This window comes from Podarcis cretensis (genome assembly GCF_951804945.1).
Source record: "Podarcis cretensis genome assembly, chromosome: 1".
In the NCBI taxonomy this organism is placed as follows: domain Eukaryota; kingdom Metazoa; phylum Chordata; class Lepidosauria; order Squamata; family Lacertidae; genus Podarcis; species Podarcis cretensis.
The window spans coordinates 42,143,281-42,157,944 of NC_137170.1; the positions used below are offsets into that span (position 1 = coordinate 42,143,281).

Consider the following 14,664-nt stretch of genomic DNA (forward strand, 5'->3'; position numbering starts at 1 on the left):
CTGTTTACCTTCCCAACGGAGCGGTCCCTATTTATCTACTTGCACTTTGATGTGCTTTCGAACTGCTAGGTTGGCAGGAGCAGGGACCGAGCAACAGGAACTCACCCCGTCGTGGGGATTCAAACCAACGACCTTCTGATCGGCAAGTCCTAGGCTCTGTGGTTTACCCCACAGCGCCACCATAGTTAAGGCTAATTGCAGTTTAAAGTTCAGATGGCATATTAAACTGAAATCAATCTAAAACAGAAGTGGATGCTCCCAATCTTCTCTTTGTAGCCATGCCAGAGGAAGGGAGGGGAGGAGGGGAATGCACAAGTCCAAGGCTGGGCTGTTCTCATTATACTAAACCATAGTATTATCACCATATCCAAAGGCAGCCATTGCATTACAGCAAGAGCAAAGAGTAAGCAGTCAACCAGAAACTATTGGTTAGCTCCAAAATAAGGAACTTTCTGGCTACAGTGTCAGTCACACCTGACCTCAAACACTAGCAGACATACCAGGACTGTCTCGGTTTCTGTCTTGCATCCCTCATTAGCCCTGCGAGATATGGACTTGCATAGAATGTATGCCTATGCTGTTTGTCAGTTAATGTCTGTAAACAATGTAATCTACTGAGTATCATCTCAGAAATATCTGTTGTGTAGCAACCAGCATACTGATTGTGTCTGGCTTTGCAGTGCCATGTTATCTAGCTTCTGCAATTTTCCGTTTCTAAGATCTGTGACTTAGATTCTCTTGAGAAAGTGGGCAATGTTGAATGTGCACAGTAATGTGCTGATAGTCAGTGAGAGATCATGCTATAACCTTGATGTTCCAAAAACCATGGGTGGTTGTCAGCTAGTGTTTCACATTGCTAAGCATCCTTTCACATGCTTACTCCCTTCCTAAATTTTACCGGTGTTTCCAACTGTCTCATCACAGCCAAACTTCTTTGAAAAGATTGGAGAAAAGCTGTTATTGTGTAGCCCAAGCTTTTTATCCTGTGCTCTTATGTCTAGAAGTGAATTTATATCAAGGACATTCAAATGCCACCTTGCAGATACGGATTGGTTGGCTGGGCTCATATATTTTTGTAGCAAAGGAACAGATCCACCATTCTGTTGTTAGAAGGTAGGATACCTTGTGCCATCTTTTACTAATAGTCTTTCCGCATCGTCACATTATTTACTGCACTAATTACACATGTTCCAAGGATAAAGAGTTTGGATTCCTATGAAGGTTTGTGCATCTGGTTTTGGCTTCTTTGTGAAGTCAGTATTCATTATCCGTAAACCAGTAAATACTCTCATTGCTCACTGAGCCATCATTTTCTGAGGTCACATCCACACCATATATTTAAAGCAATCTTATGTCACTTTAAAAGTCATGGCTTCCCCCAAAGAATCCTGGGAACTGTAGTTTGTTAACGGTGTTGAGAGTAGTTAGGAAGACCCAACCCACAAAGCTACAGTTTCTAGATTTCTTTGCAGGATGAAGTGATTTGTAGGATAGTTAAACACTTCTGCAGCAATTTAGGCACTGAAACTATCCTAGGTACTGAAAGTTAGACCTGCGTTAGTTTCCTTATGGAAAACAAGTCTCTCATGAATTTAAATAAAAACGTAATTTCTTAAAGTTGAGCTTCAGAATAATGTTCAATTGTTTTTGTTTTAGGGGAAATGTTCAATGATTCCCAGCAATTTCTGTCATTCACTAGAGAGAAATGTTTTGAGAAAACATTTCATCATAAATTGTTCTTAATAGAGGTGTTATCAGCCTTTGGTTATGAAAGAGAGGTTTGTGTTAACTGTTGCTATGTTGCTATGAAATCATTTTGCTGATTTTTTTTTGTTCAAATCATATTTTACAAAAATAGCCCGTGGCATTTCATTTCACAACAGTAGCCCAGTTAAATATAATTGACTTGTGAATCATGCTATGTGAAAAGCAAAGTTGTCTCCAAATGGCCCTTTTGAAAACTTTACAAAATCACTAGCCTTAAAATAGAAATAGTTTTATAAATGTATAAATAGTAAATAGGTTTATAATTCTATAAAATCATGCTAATGATGGCTTTATTTAAATTTTCTTACAAATTTGACACATCAGAATTCCAGCATTGGCACTGAGACTTTCAGACAATTATTGGTTGGTAGCAGATTGTAAATAATGTTGGCTTTAACTGGATATTGTATTGAGGAATAGTTCCAGATAGCAGTAAATAGATAATAAAAGGCAATGCAAATACTGTTTGACTGGAATACAGAGCATCATGCCTTGAGCGGTGATATAAAAGATGCCTGTGGCCAAATAACTTCAACCCCCCAAGAACTGAGCAACCTTTCTTAAATTCATTGCCTGTAGTGCTTTAGCCTGTGTAGTGGAATGTATACAAAAACATGAAGACAATTACTAAATGATATATGTTCTACACATCTCATTAATGTCAATTTCTTCCACTAAGGAACAGACTTTTAAAGCCATCTGATAAGCCTCAGTATCTGTTTCCATAGATGCAAACAAATATTCTTAGCTAGGTGCAAAGGAGGAAGCTATCTAATACTAAGTCAGATCATTGTTCTATCTAGCTCTATTGTCTGCATTGACTGGCAGAGACTCTCCAGGGTATTAGGAAGGAGATTGTCCCAGCTCCACCTGGAGAACCTGGGTCCTTTCGCATGCAAAACTTGTACTGAACTACTCGTTGACATTTATATAGCACAAGTAATGTTGAAGGTCTGTAGCACCAAATATATTATCTATAGTAGTACAGAATATACTTTTGGCTCAGTAAGCTGAGTGCTAAGAATGATACTCCACCATATCTCTATGGCTGGATTCATGCATACACTCAACAGTATGGTGGCAACTTGCAGAAAGTCTTTTTGCTCTCTCCAGAGCTGCTTACTGCTCTTGGTGTCCCCTTTTGGGTGGTTGGTGAGCACATAGTTAAAATGGTTGGAACCTTGCTATGAGCTGCTTCCGTTGCTACAAGGAGAAGTTTCTTAATTGCTATATTCTACAACCATTGTGCTGTGAAATACGTGTGTGATTCAGCTCTCATATTCAAATACAGTGAGTTACTATGAATTGGGTATTTCTGTTGCTGGGATAGTGACTGCATGATCCCTCCCCATGTTTTCCACACAGCTCCTATTTGAAACATGTTAGGCTTACCGTGATTTACATCTTTGTTTCAATGCCTCTTCATCAGTAATGTTTGGATATTAGTGTAAATATCCCCATTAGTACTGCAGTATTCATGCATTGCAGAAGGTTGGACCAGATGACCCTCTGTGATTCAATGATTCTGGTACCTCCAGCACCCAAAGTTCTACATCAGTAGTAGCTGAGAATTCTGGCCCAGGGTGGTGCTTAAGATACTTCTTTATAATGACAGAGACATATCTGCTAGTCTGTTGGCATATTCCTAGACGAATGTTACCCTTACGGGGGATTTTGGGGGTGACTGCAAACAAGGGGTGGAATTCATCATTGCGCTATTACAGATGTTCCATTTGTGCAAACATTTCAGCTTGCCAGACAGAATGACTCCCCTCTTCTTATGCTGTGTGCTGTTCTGGGGGTTCTCCTGAACCCCACCCTTCAAATCATGTGAGGGGAAGCCCTGTGCCATAGACTGGCTGAATGCAGAGGAATGGTGGGAGACACCAGCTGGAGAGCCCCCAGGGGAAGAGGGCTCAGAGCCAGGGGATTGGTGTTGGGATGATGATGAGTGGTCAGAGGGAGAGGAGGGAGCAGACTGGGAGGAGGAGGAGTCAGAAGCTGAAGAGGCAACAGTCATTAAAGTCTCATTCCACATTTTACCATAGAGTTCACTGCAGTGCTAAGATCTTCTTTCTGTTGTGCTTGGTTTGGGAGAGTGCTCTGACAATTCTTCCTTCCTTAAAACTCACTGTCCCTCTGTCTTATATGTGATGTTGGTTGTGTAACTTTTACAACTTGTGAGAGCGTAATATATAAAAGTCTATAAAGAGAGAGAGGCTATTATTCAGAAGAAATGCCACCTGCAGTATAGTGCTCACTCATGTATTAATGTTGACAATCATTGATAAACGCTGTGAATGTTCAAATGTAGAGAGATGTTGATAGTCACTGTTGGTGTTTGAAAATGGCCTAGAAGTGTGTGAATGGAGTATGAGTTTACAAAACTCATCTGTGCATGACATATGGCCAAATTTGGGACATTCACAGTACCTTACACACTTAAAGCTTCTTAGTCATAATACTTTTATATTGCCTGTTACCCTTCTATAATATATTTCTTCCCACAAGTGGTAAAGAAGAAGATTTGTCACCAATGCAGCTAGGAACATGCTAGCAGGGAAAGCAATCAATCAATCAATCAATCAATCAATCAATCAAGTTTATTACTGCAAACAGCCAGCACAGGAGGGAAAGCTTTCCATCAGAGGGACTTTGAGGAGGAAGATGAGGATGAGCAGGTCACCAAGGAGGTCTGGCAAAAATTACAAGAGGCCCAATGGAGTGAGTTCTGTCACTCGGCTTGTGGGGAAGAAGCTACAAGAAGAAATGACCCTGGCAGATACTCCTTTTAAGATAAAGACTGGTGCAATGGTGGACATGAAGAAATTGAAAGAATCGCAAGATCAGTGAAGAGGAGGACTGTAACTTTGTAAGTCCTTTTTCTGCAGAGACCAACCTGAGAGGTGAATACAATGGTACCTCTGGTTATGTACTTAATTCGTTCTGGAGGTCTGTTCTTAACCTGAAACTGTTCTTAACCTGAAGAACCACTTTAGCTAATGGGGCCTCCCGCTGCTGCTGCACCACCGCCGCACGATTTCTGTTCTCATCCTGAAGCAAAGTTCTTAACCCGAGGTACGATTTCTGGGTTAGCAGAGTCTGTAACCTGAAGCATATGTAACCTGAAGCGTATGTAACCCGAGGTACCACTGTATGCTGATATGATGAACTCCATTGAAATAAAGCTGAAAAAAGGAAGGGGATTGTGGAAAATGAGGAACAGGAAGTAAAGCAGAAGAATGCAGAGCACAGTCTGTACAAGCTACCTGAGAGCATCTGGGTTTCTTTGGCCAAGAAGACAGAAGAGATGCTGTCCAATCAGATGCTGAGCGGCATATCATAGGTGGACCTCAGAATTGATGCCAAGATCAAAAACATCATCTTCACTGAGAAGGCCAAAGTGAGGTTGCTGGCTGAGCAGCAGAACAAGGAGAAAAATAGGAAAACTTCCTATGTCCCAACGAACATGCCTGTCAACTATGTCCAGCACAACAGATTTTATCTTGAAGAGTGGAATTCACTGGTATGGAGAAACAAAGAGAAACCCAAAGCCAGTCAGTGGTGGGAGATACTGAGAAACCAGAAGTTGTGAGATCCTCACCTAACTGCAAACACCCCCAAATTTGAAAGCAACTGATGACTATCTCTATGAGGAGTTCAGGACGATAAACTGGCAGTACTGAAGCTGGATTCCTGATCACAAATCCTCTTCAGATGTTCAGAGCAAATGCACAGGGAAATTTGAGAAGGGGAAGTTTCACTTAGAATTGTCCTTGTGACCAGGAACTCTTTTTGTAAACCACTGAGAGGGGATTAAAAAATAAAATCAAGCTGTGTATATTTTTTATTAAATATTTCACAGCATTCACAGAGCAACTATGATACAGATAAAAAGCTTAAGTCAAAGTACAGAGTATGGGAAACACACAAGATGAATTTGACCTAATAGGCATTACTGAAACCTGGTGGGATGAGACTTATGACTGGAATATAGAAATAGAGGGGTGCAACTTATTCCAAAGGAGTAGAACGAACAGGAAGGGAGCAGCATTATATGTAAATAATATGTACATTTGTGAAGGGATTCATGACCTGGAACATGGAAGGCAGATTGAGAGTATATGGGTAAAAATGAATGGGGAGGAAAACAACAATGACTTTACTGCTATAGACCTCCAGGCCAGACTGAAGACTTGGAAGATGCCTTCCTTGAGCAGAATACCAAACACTCAAAAATGGTCATAATAGTCACATGAGACTTCAGTTATCCCCGATATCTGTTGGAAATCAAGCTCTGCCAAGAATGTAAGGTCCAACAAGTTCCTCAATTGCCTCGCTGACAATTTCATTTCCCAGAAGGTGGAAAAAGCAACAAGGAGATTATCTGTATTGGATCTGGTTCTCACCAACAGGAACAAACTGATTGACATAGTGGAAGTACTTGGAATGTGGGAGGAAGTGATCATGTCCCCTGGATTTCATGATACAGAGACAAGGGAAAGCTGAGTGTAGCCGGACATGCATTCTGTACTTTAAGAAGGCTGATTTCAAAAAGCTTGAGGTACTGGGCATGGAAGAAAAGGGAAATCACAAAGGAAGAGTATACACAAGTAGCCAACAGTTGCAGATCAGACAGATCAAAGCTCAGAATGAACTCAGGCTTACACAAGCCAACTTTAAACCATCGTTTATGTCAGGGAACTGCCATCGGAGCCAGAGGCGGAGGGAAGGCTCCAGAGGGATGCCGGAGAGGGTCCCAGTAGGGAGAGAGGCAGCCCATCCGCTGGGGAAGGAAATCAGCGTAGCACCAGTAGAGGAGGGGGGCAGATGGGGGAATCAGAGAGAAGGCTCCAGGACTCCTCGCAGGAGACCAGCGGGGAGAGCACGGGTCCTCCGCTGCCCACACCCTCCCTGCGCAGAAGACTTCCGCGCAGGGAGAGTAGGAGGAGACTGGGCGTCAAAGAACTTCTGTGCTGGAGGAAGTTCAAGAAACGCCCACTGACGGATTCTGCCAGCGATTGAGACAGCCACGGATGGGTGGCTGTCCGGACAGAAAGGGTTCACCCAGGTAACCCAGCCAGGTGTGGTGCCAACTTACGCACGAGCAACCCCCTAGAACCATTACAGTTTGTGAAGTTTTAGGTTTAGATGAACCAATAAACCACACTTAGTTAAAAACTGAACTGTCAAAGATGCTGATCTCCTCACATCTGGGCCACAGGGGTAGAGGGCAGAGGCCAGGGCTCATGAATATAAAACTTAGCGTTTTCTCTCTTTATTCTGCTAGTAGAGTATTTGGCCATCACTTTGGAAGTTTTGCTTCTAGTTAATTGGAAACAAATAGCCACAATGTTAATATTTAGATAAATGTGTTAATTTATAAATAAGACAAGCTGATGCCTTTATAATTGATTATCTTAAAGAAAGCAAATATCAAAGCCCACTCCTTTTAAACCAACCATTTCCCAAAACAATTTTCATTTTTTAGTCAGTATATGACAGCAAATTCAGTAATGTATTCCATGCTGTCAATTCCCTCAGTGAAGAGCAGCTTTCTCTCAGGCTGTCAGGGGGAAATGTCAGCGTCCTGAAAAGCTATAGCTAAGTACACGAGACAGAAAACTTTAATGTAGGCAAAAACAGAAATTTCAAAGTAGGCTTAAACTGGTTTACATGCAAGTTAAATCATTCTCTTCTGCAGGTAGTCCAGGAATAATGCAGAACCAGTTAGCATGACGATCTTCAGCATCCTATCTAGAAAATAAAATTTAAAAAATCTGTGGGAAACTCTCAGACCCAATAACTACCTATAACATTACTAGTTTAGATGCCTCAATATCTGGTGCAATGAAGATTAGCTGAGGAAGCAGGACTAACTCAAGCAGTCATCACTAGAAATATTACAGTAGATTTTCATGGTCATTACACAGGAAGATTGGTAATTAAATTGATTTAATTTTCAATTTTCCTCTGGAAGGGTAAATCGGTCTTGCATTAATTAATGGGTTAGGATATTCTTATTTTCAGCTGCCATCCCAAGTTAAGTAAATAAAGGGTAGCTTGGAATGATCAAAAGTACAGTTGGTTCTGAACCAATTGGTGTGGGGACACTTGAAGCAAACAATGCAACTCTTATGAAATGAGAATCTTTTGTAGTCCATATGTAGGTAAACCAAGACCTTGACTAAGGCAAATATTGTTACAATACTGTAATTGTTTCAAACATCATACAGAAAGTTGCTCAGTATTTTACAAAGGACTCTGTAATAATTACACAATAGTTCTGGGAACCAATGTTGGTGAGGCAAGCTCACCTTAAAAACCTCCATTTAAACTGATTATGAAACAGCTGAACTGCAATATATTAAGAGTTTCAATGCTATCGCTTGTGGAGTAAACCAAGGCGAAGATTCTTTTAGCACATTATATGTGTGAACTGGCCTACCAATGCAAAGATGTCTGTGTCATAAAAATTGGTTTTGTGAATTACCACTGTTTATGTAATTATCACTATTTGTACTTTTCTACCTTCCATTTCCCTTTAACTTTTTTTGGTCCCCCTTCCCCAGCCATGTGTATATGTTTCTGCGACCCAGGATAACATTTCATGCATCTTATAAAGTTGAGTGTAGTCGATGAAAGCTTTGGCGATAGTAAATTGGTTAGTCTTTAACATGCCACAAAAGTCTTTGTAAATTTGGATGCTAATGCAACGGGGATGCGGGTGGCGCTGTGGTCTAAACCCCTGAGCCTCTTGGGCTTGCCGATCAGAAGGTCAGCGGTTTCGAATCTCCACGACGGGGTGAGCTCCCGTTGCTTGGTCCCAGCTCCTGCCAACCTAGCAGTTCAAAAGCACACCAAAAAGTGCAAGTAGCTAAATAGGTACCACCCTGGCAGGAAGGTAAACGGTGTTTCCGTGCGCTGCTCTGGTTTCACCAGAAGCGGCTTAGTCATGCTGGCCACATGAACCGGAAAAACTGTCTGCGGACAGCAATCAGCAGAGAATATGATTCTGAAACTTGGGAGTTAAATATTATAAGAGCAATTCAGAAGAATAAAATTATGCTAAGACCTGCTGCAAATTACATATCAGAGCATATGACAAAGCATTTCCACAAGATCCATGGCCTCATTTTTTTCTATTTTTGTCTACTCAAAGCTGACATTTTCTTAGAAACCAAAATGTTTCAAGTCAGATCTTATGTACAAACAAACAAGTAGATGTTGACCTCATGCTGCCTATGACAGGAATGAAAATGGATTCAAAGGAGCAGTAATGAAACGAGAGAGCCTTGCCATTTATGTTAATGCCTCAAAAGTCCTTCATTCCTTAACATTTGAAATATACCAAGTGTGCTGCTTAATCCCTATGGCTAGCTAATGGCTTGCTTGAAAAATACTGTTGGAAAGAGAGTACATTTCCAGCAATGACATTCAACACAGTTTAACTACGTTAATGAACACACATTTGATTAAACATGTTGAAAGAGAATATTTAAATAGAATTCGGTACAAGGAAAGTGTAACTAGGGAAAGGCAGAGCATATTCTACACAGCCACAAAACATGTATCTGATGGCAAAAAAGGTTCTGATTTGAAGGAGACAAGAAACTGCTAGGAAAATGAATACAATTTTAGCACACAGTCATACTTTAGTGTCTACTTTGCTCTGATCTTCAAGTTGGTATGAATCCACACCAATGAAACCTGTGCTTCTGGTGTCTTAATACAAATTTTGGACACCCAAGAGTGGTTCATACATCTAAACATTTTGGAACAGCCCATCAACTCATATAGCTCCAGGAGATATTTTTTCTTTTTCAGCCTATTCTCTCTCTGCAAAATGAATTCGAATGGACTTACACATGGCTCACTGGCTGCTGAGCTAACTATGGAATTTGGATTATTTTAAGAGAGAATTGGACAAATTATTGGCGGATCTGGTCGTCAATGGCCACTAGCCATGATGGCCATGCACTGTCTCCAGTGCTGGAGGCACTATGCCTCTTAATATCAGTTTCTGAGGTTTACAAGTGAGGAGAGTGCTGGTGTGCTTATGTTCTGCTTGTGGGTTTCCCAGTGGACATCTGGAAGGCCTGTGAAAAGAGGATGCTGGACTAGATGCACTTTTGGTCTGATCCAACAGGGCTCTGATTCTCATTATTATTGTTATTAATTTGATTTATTTGCCTGCTTTTCAGCTTAGGATCCCAGGGCATGTCACAGTAATTTATGAATACAATATCATTTAAAAAACAAATTGCACATATTGTTGTATGTTCTTACAGAGTCGTGGGGGGTGACACAACTATTATTTAGAATGAAGTGCAAGAGGTGGGGTGGTGGTGGAGTGCACCAAATTTAGGCGTTGCACAGGGCAGTGATGAAATCTGAGACCCCAAGGTCTGTCACGGGTCAGCTGGAACCAGTCAAAATGAAGACTCCAGGAAAAGAATAAATAACCACTTCTTCCATCTCCCCATCAATTCAGATAAACAAAAAATGCTGGTACTTGGCCACAGAAGTAGCAGTGTAGCTCAGCTGTCCATTAACACCAGATCAGAAGTGGCAGGGCTGGCTGTTAGCTCTTGAGGGGACATTACTTTTTGCCATTTAAAGCAGCTGCTGCATGATAGCTTCCTTAAAACCATGCGTGGTATTGGACCACATTCTTGTCCCTATGGCTTTGTAAGCCAAGAGTGAGGAATGAGCAGTCACAGTTTAGACTTGTAAGCCAAAAAAATAAATAAAATAAAATAAAATGTATCTAAGCAAAAGGTTAGTTTTAGTCATCTAAATGGTCTATCAGTATCAGCTGCATTTTGCAAACTTGACTACAGTATCACTGCAACATCAAGGGAGCAAGAGAGGAAAATCCTTATTAGAGGCATCCCCTTCAAGGTTATTCTATAGAAAAACTGCTGAAGGGTATGTTCTTTTTATACCGAGATAAACAAACCAATGTTAGGAATGTTTATACTGTACCTGTTGCCAAGAAGAGATGATTATTCTAGTATAGATAAAGCTTGAATTTCACACACACAAAAATTCATTACAGATCTGGAATCTTACCTTTCCAGTCAATAATAAATCACAGCTTTGCCGGGGGGGGGGGGGGGAGGCTGTTAAAAGAACAGCAAAAAAGGGCAACCTTCTCCCTTGAGCTTTGCAGGTAAAAATTTAAGTGACCTAATAAAGCCTGCAACTGGCACAGTATCATTTATTTGGCTGCCCAGGAGCCTCCCTACAAGTGCTTTAAAATGCTGTAATTTTTCCTGTGGGAGTCTTGCCTCCATGGAAACATAATCCAGCTCGACTTCAAGCATTTTTCTCACTGCACAAGAACCCACCCACTTACCTGATTTTAATGGTGCCAGTTACTTTTGGAACAAATGTATTGTTGACTAATACACTTATTTGATCCAGAGGTTTTATTTGCTTTGGCTTTCCATGACTGTTTTTGAATCACATTTTCATATTTCTTGATCCAGCACAGGGGAATTTAATGAGGACCAAACGAAGATCAGCAATCAGATTGCATCCATCATGCTTTGACTGGTGTATTACTAAGCAGAGTAAATTGTAATGATGACATTGCATCTAATAAAGATGTTCAAGCCTGGCATTTGAGAAGATGGAAATACAGTTGTAAAGTGGACAATTAAAACTGTATGCACAGAGGACTCTTCTTCATGAATTCAGATGCCCTGTTTTTGAATGCATTGAGAAGAGCCAACCACAAATACAGACATACACACTGAAGGTTTTTTTAAGATAATACAATGAGTAAGCACATGTCAGAGGCAGTGCCACCTCCACACACACACACACGTGCACATTTCTTGGGCTGGGACCAGAGATCCCATGAGCGTGTTGTTCATAAGATCATCCCATTCACAGAAGGGCATGAGGTTATTTTTGCTGATTCCCCCTGTGGTCCCTTTACCCAACCCCAAATCTTCTTTAGAGAGTTGGGGGCTCTTCAGAACAACATGGGAAATGGCATAGAGGCCATAGGGGGAATTGGCAAAAATAGCTTCCATCCTCCATCCAGCAAGATTCTGCTTGATCAAACACACTTCCACAACTGAAGTAGCCTATGGATCCAAGCCATCTTATGCATGTTTAAAATGTCTGAGAATAGCGTGGGTCACAAATAAATTCTGGGCTTGGAACCAGTCCAGATTCTACTACTATAAATCTTCATTCCTGTCCACACAGCCCTCATGTGACATGTAACAATTCCCTCCCTATGTATATGTGTTGCTGAAAGCCAAAAAGCAACTGTGGCTTGGGAAGAGACTCAGAGTAGGCCTATTGGGTAAGTGAGAAACCCTTTGTGTTCCCATTGAAAGGCTCTGTGGGGCATGCATCATTGTGAGTGGTCAGTCTGTCATTTATGGTGTTTGATTCAACCCTTAGATTAGAAGCATGCATCCTATGTTATTTGAACAGGATTGGTAAAGCATTCACTATGATAACATATGTACCGTATTTTTCGCCCCATAGGGTGCACCGGCCCATAGGACGCACCTAGTTTTTTCGGGGGGAAATAAAGAAAAAAAAAATTATTTCCCCCCCAGGCTTGGGGCTGGGGCAGGGGAAGCCTGAGCTTCCCCCAACCTCATCCCCCAGAACAGGCTGATCTCCGCAAGCCGTGGGAGGCCTCCCGCGGCTTGCACAGAGCTACCCGAACCCGGGGTGCGACTGCTCAGCGTGCCCGGGCTTCGGGAAAGAGGCAGCTTTGCGCAAGCCATGGGAGCCCCGTGGGAACTCCCGCGGGCTCCCAAGGCTTGCGGATAGCTTCCTGTAGCCTGGAGAGCGAGAGGGTCGGTGCGCACTGACCCCTCTCGCTCTCCAGGCTTCAGTGAAAGCCTGCATTCGCCCCATAGGACGCACACACATTTCCCCTTCATTTTTGGAGGGGAAAAAGTGCGTCCTATAGGGGAAAGAATACGGTAGCTTGTATTGTACAGCTGAATTTTGTGTACATGTGCAGCAGTCAATCTCTCAGCATTCAACTCATATATGTTTGAATTGATATGAACACTATGTGAGTTTGAGGTTGTAGTTGTCAATCGATGAGCTTTCCCTTAGATGTGGTTGTGCAAGGAAATCATGTTGACATCAGAAAAGGTTCACCACTCCAACTAGAATCTCCCTACCTCTCAAAGGGTGCTAGAACTTCTGTTGATCATATTTATATGTTCTTCTAATTTGCAATATGCTTCACTATCTTTAGTAGCCAAACGAGATCAATAGAGGCTTTTGTGCATGGAAAGTGCTTCCATGTGTACACCTAAAATGGAGGCAGCCAATTTTTCATTTTAGCAGCAGGTATTTGCACCACATGGGGGGATGCTGCTTTTTTGGGTGGGAGACTTTTCAGGTGGTATGAGGAACAGCTGCCCAGAAGGGAAAATCAAGTGTGGCACTTTGGATCCCAGTCCTTGTGTCCATCTTCATAACAGCAGTCTTGCATGGCGGACCTCCTGCTTATTCCATTGTAGTCTGAGGACTACTTCACAGGTTCCATGTTTATATGTTGGTCTTTGAGGGTCCCAGATCAAAGTCCAATTTCTATCTGCTTAAATCACACCACCAAAATGAAGGCTGAAGGTTCAGTTGGGATCAGAGGTGGGGTGGGAAGCGTTAGATATGTAAATAATAAAATAAAATCCATGATTAGTGTGGAACATAGATTTTGATCAACTCTAACATATTTGTGGTGGGTTTTTCTTCTTCTTGAAGGTCACATCCTACCCCTTGCTACATCATGAAAATTCACACTGATTTTATATTCTATCAGCCCTTTTCTCATTCTGCTTCCGCTGGCTGATCAATTATAACTGCTGATTTCTCTTACAATCCTAGTAATTTGAATAAGGCTTGAATTTGAAGAGCTATTGAAATCTTCCATACATCTGGGCTTTATTATATTATACTTCCATAATGAAACTATTTTAACAACTTTTCTGAGTCATTGTAATGTTCTCTTCATATTGAAATGAGGTTGTATTGCATGAAACAGATGCCTAGCACACCACAGCTAATTATGTTTGCTTGGAAGTAAATTTTGTTGTTTTAAAAGGTATCTTGTCTCAGAAGAGACAGTGTGATGTAGTGGTTAGATTGTTGAAGTAGGATTCAGGAGACCCAGATCCCGATCCCAATTTTGTCATAAAGCTCTCTGGATTATCTTGGACCAGTCACTGTATCACAGAGTTGTTGTGAGGATAAGCTGGGAGAGCGCCACATATACCATATTGAGTTCCTTAGACAAAACAAATAATTTGAAGTACGTATCTGAAGTATCATGGTCTCAATTTTTATTAAACCCAAATAGATAAATCTTAGTTGGTAATAATTAATGTGATAATCAATATTTAAAAAGGGAGAGGAAGAGTAAAAATGATACATAGGTTACCAGGACTGATCCTGGAGAGGCTGTCTGCATGGAACAGCTGTCCACTGCTATTTTTTAAAAAGCATATTTTTTACTTTTAAAGAAATGGAGCCAAATTTTTTTATTTCATTTAAGGTAAAAGGTATATATTCCCTTCAAAAACAAAATCAGCAAATGTGCTGTCTTCAGGTGCTGGGTAGCCAGCCTCCTTGGTTTTCTGCACTTGAATTAAAGCTCAGGGAAGACATTATATGATAATTCCTGGCAATGGGGTTTTTTTTGGATCAGGAAGCAAGAGCAACCAGGGAGGCTGCAGAGAGATGTATAAATGTTTAATGGAAAGAAAGAGATGCCCAGCACATCAGGTGGCTGAATGTGGGGTATATATTTTTCTAGCTTCTTTGCAAGAAACAGAAGCTTATTTCACAGGAGAAGAAAACTTTTGCGAAATTTAGTAACTAGTTTCGTCACAGCACTAAGTCTTTGCC

The 14,664-nt window shown here is 41.2% G+C and overlaps 1 protein-coding gene and 1 pseudogene across 2 annotated transcripts in view; both read left to right on the top strand.

Moving 5' to 3' along the window:
* The window catches only part of RYR3 (ryanodine receptor 3), a 271,072-nt gene that overhangs the window by 7,133 nt on the left and 249,275 nt on the right, over positions 1-14,664 (top strand). The window lies entirely within an intron of this gene.
* LOC307222025 (splicing factor C9orf78 pseudogene) lies at positions 4,441-5,453 on the top strand (annotated as a pseudogene). Its single transcript has 2 exons — positions 4,441-4,673; positions 4,918-5,453. The product of its transcript is annotated as a splicing factor C9orf78 pseudogene (transcript).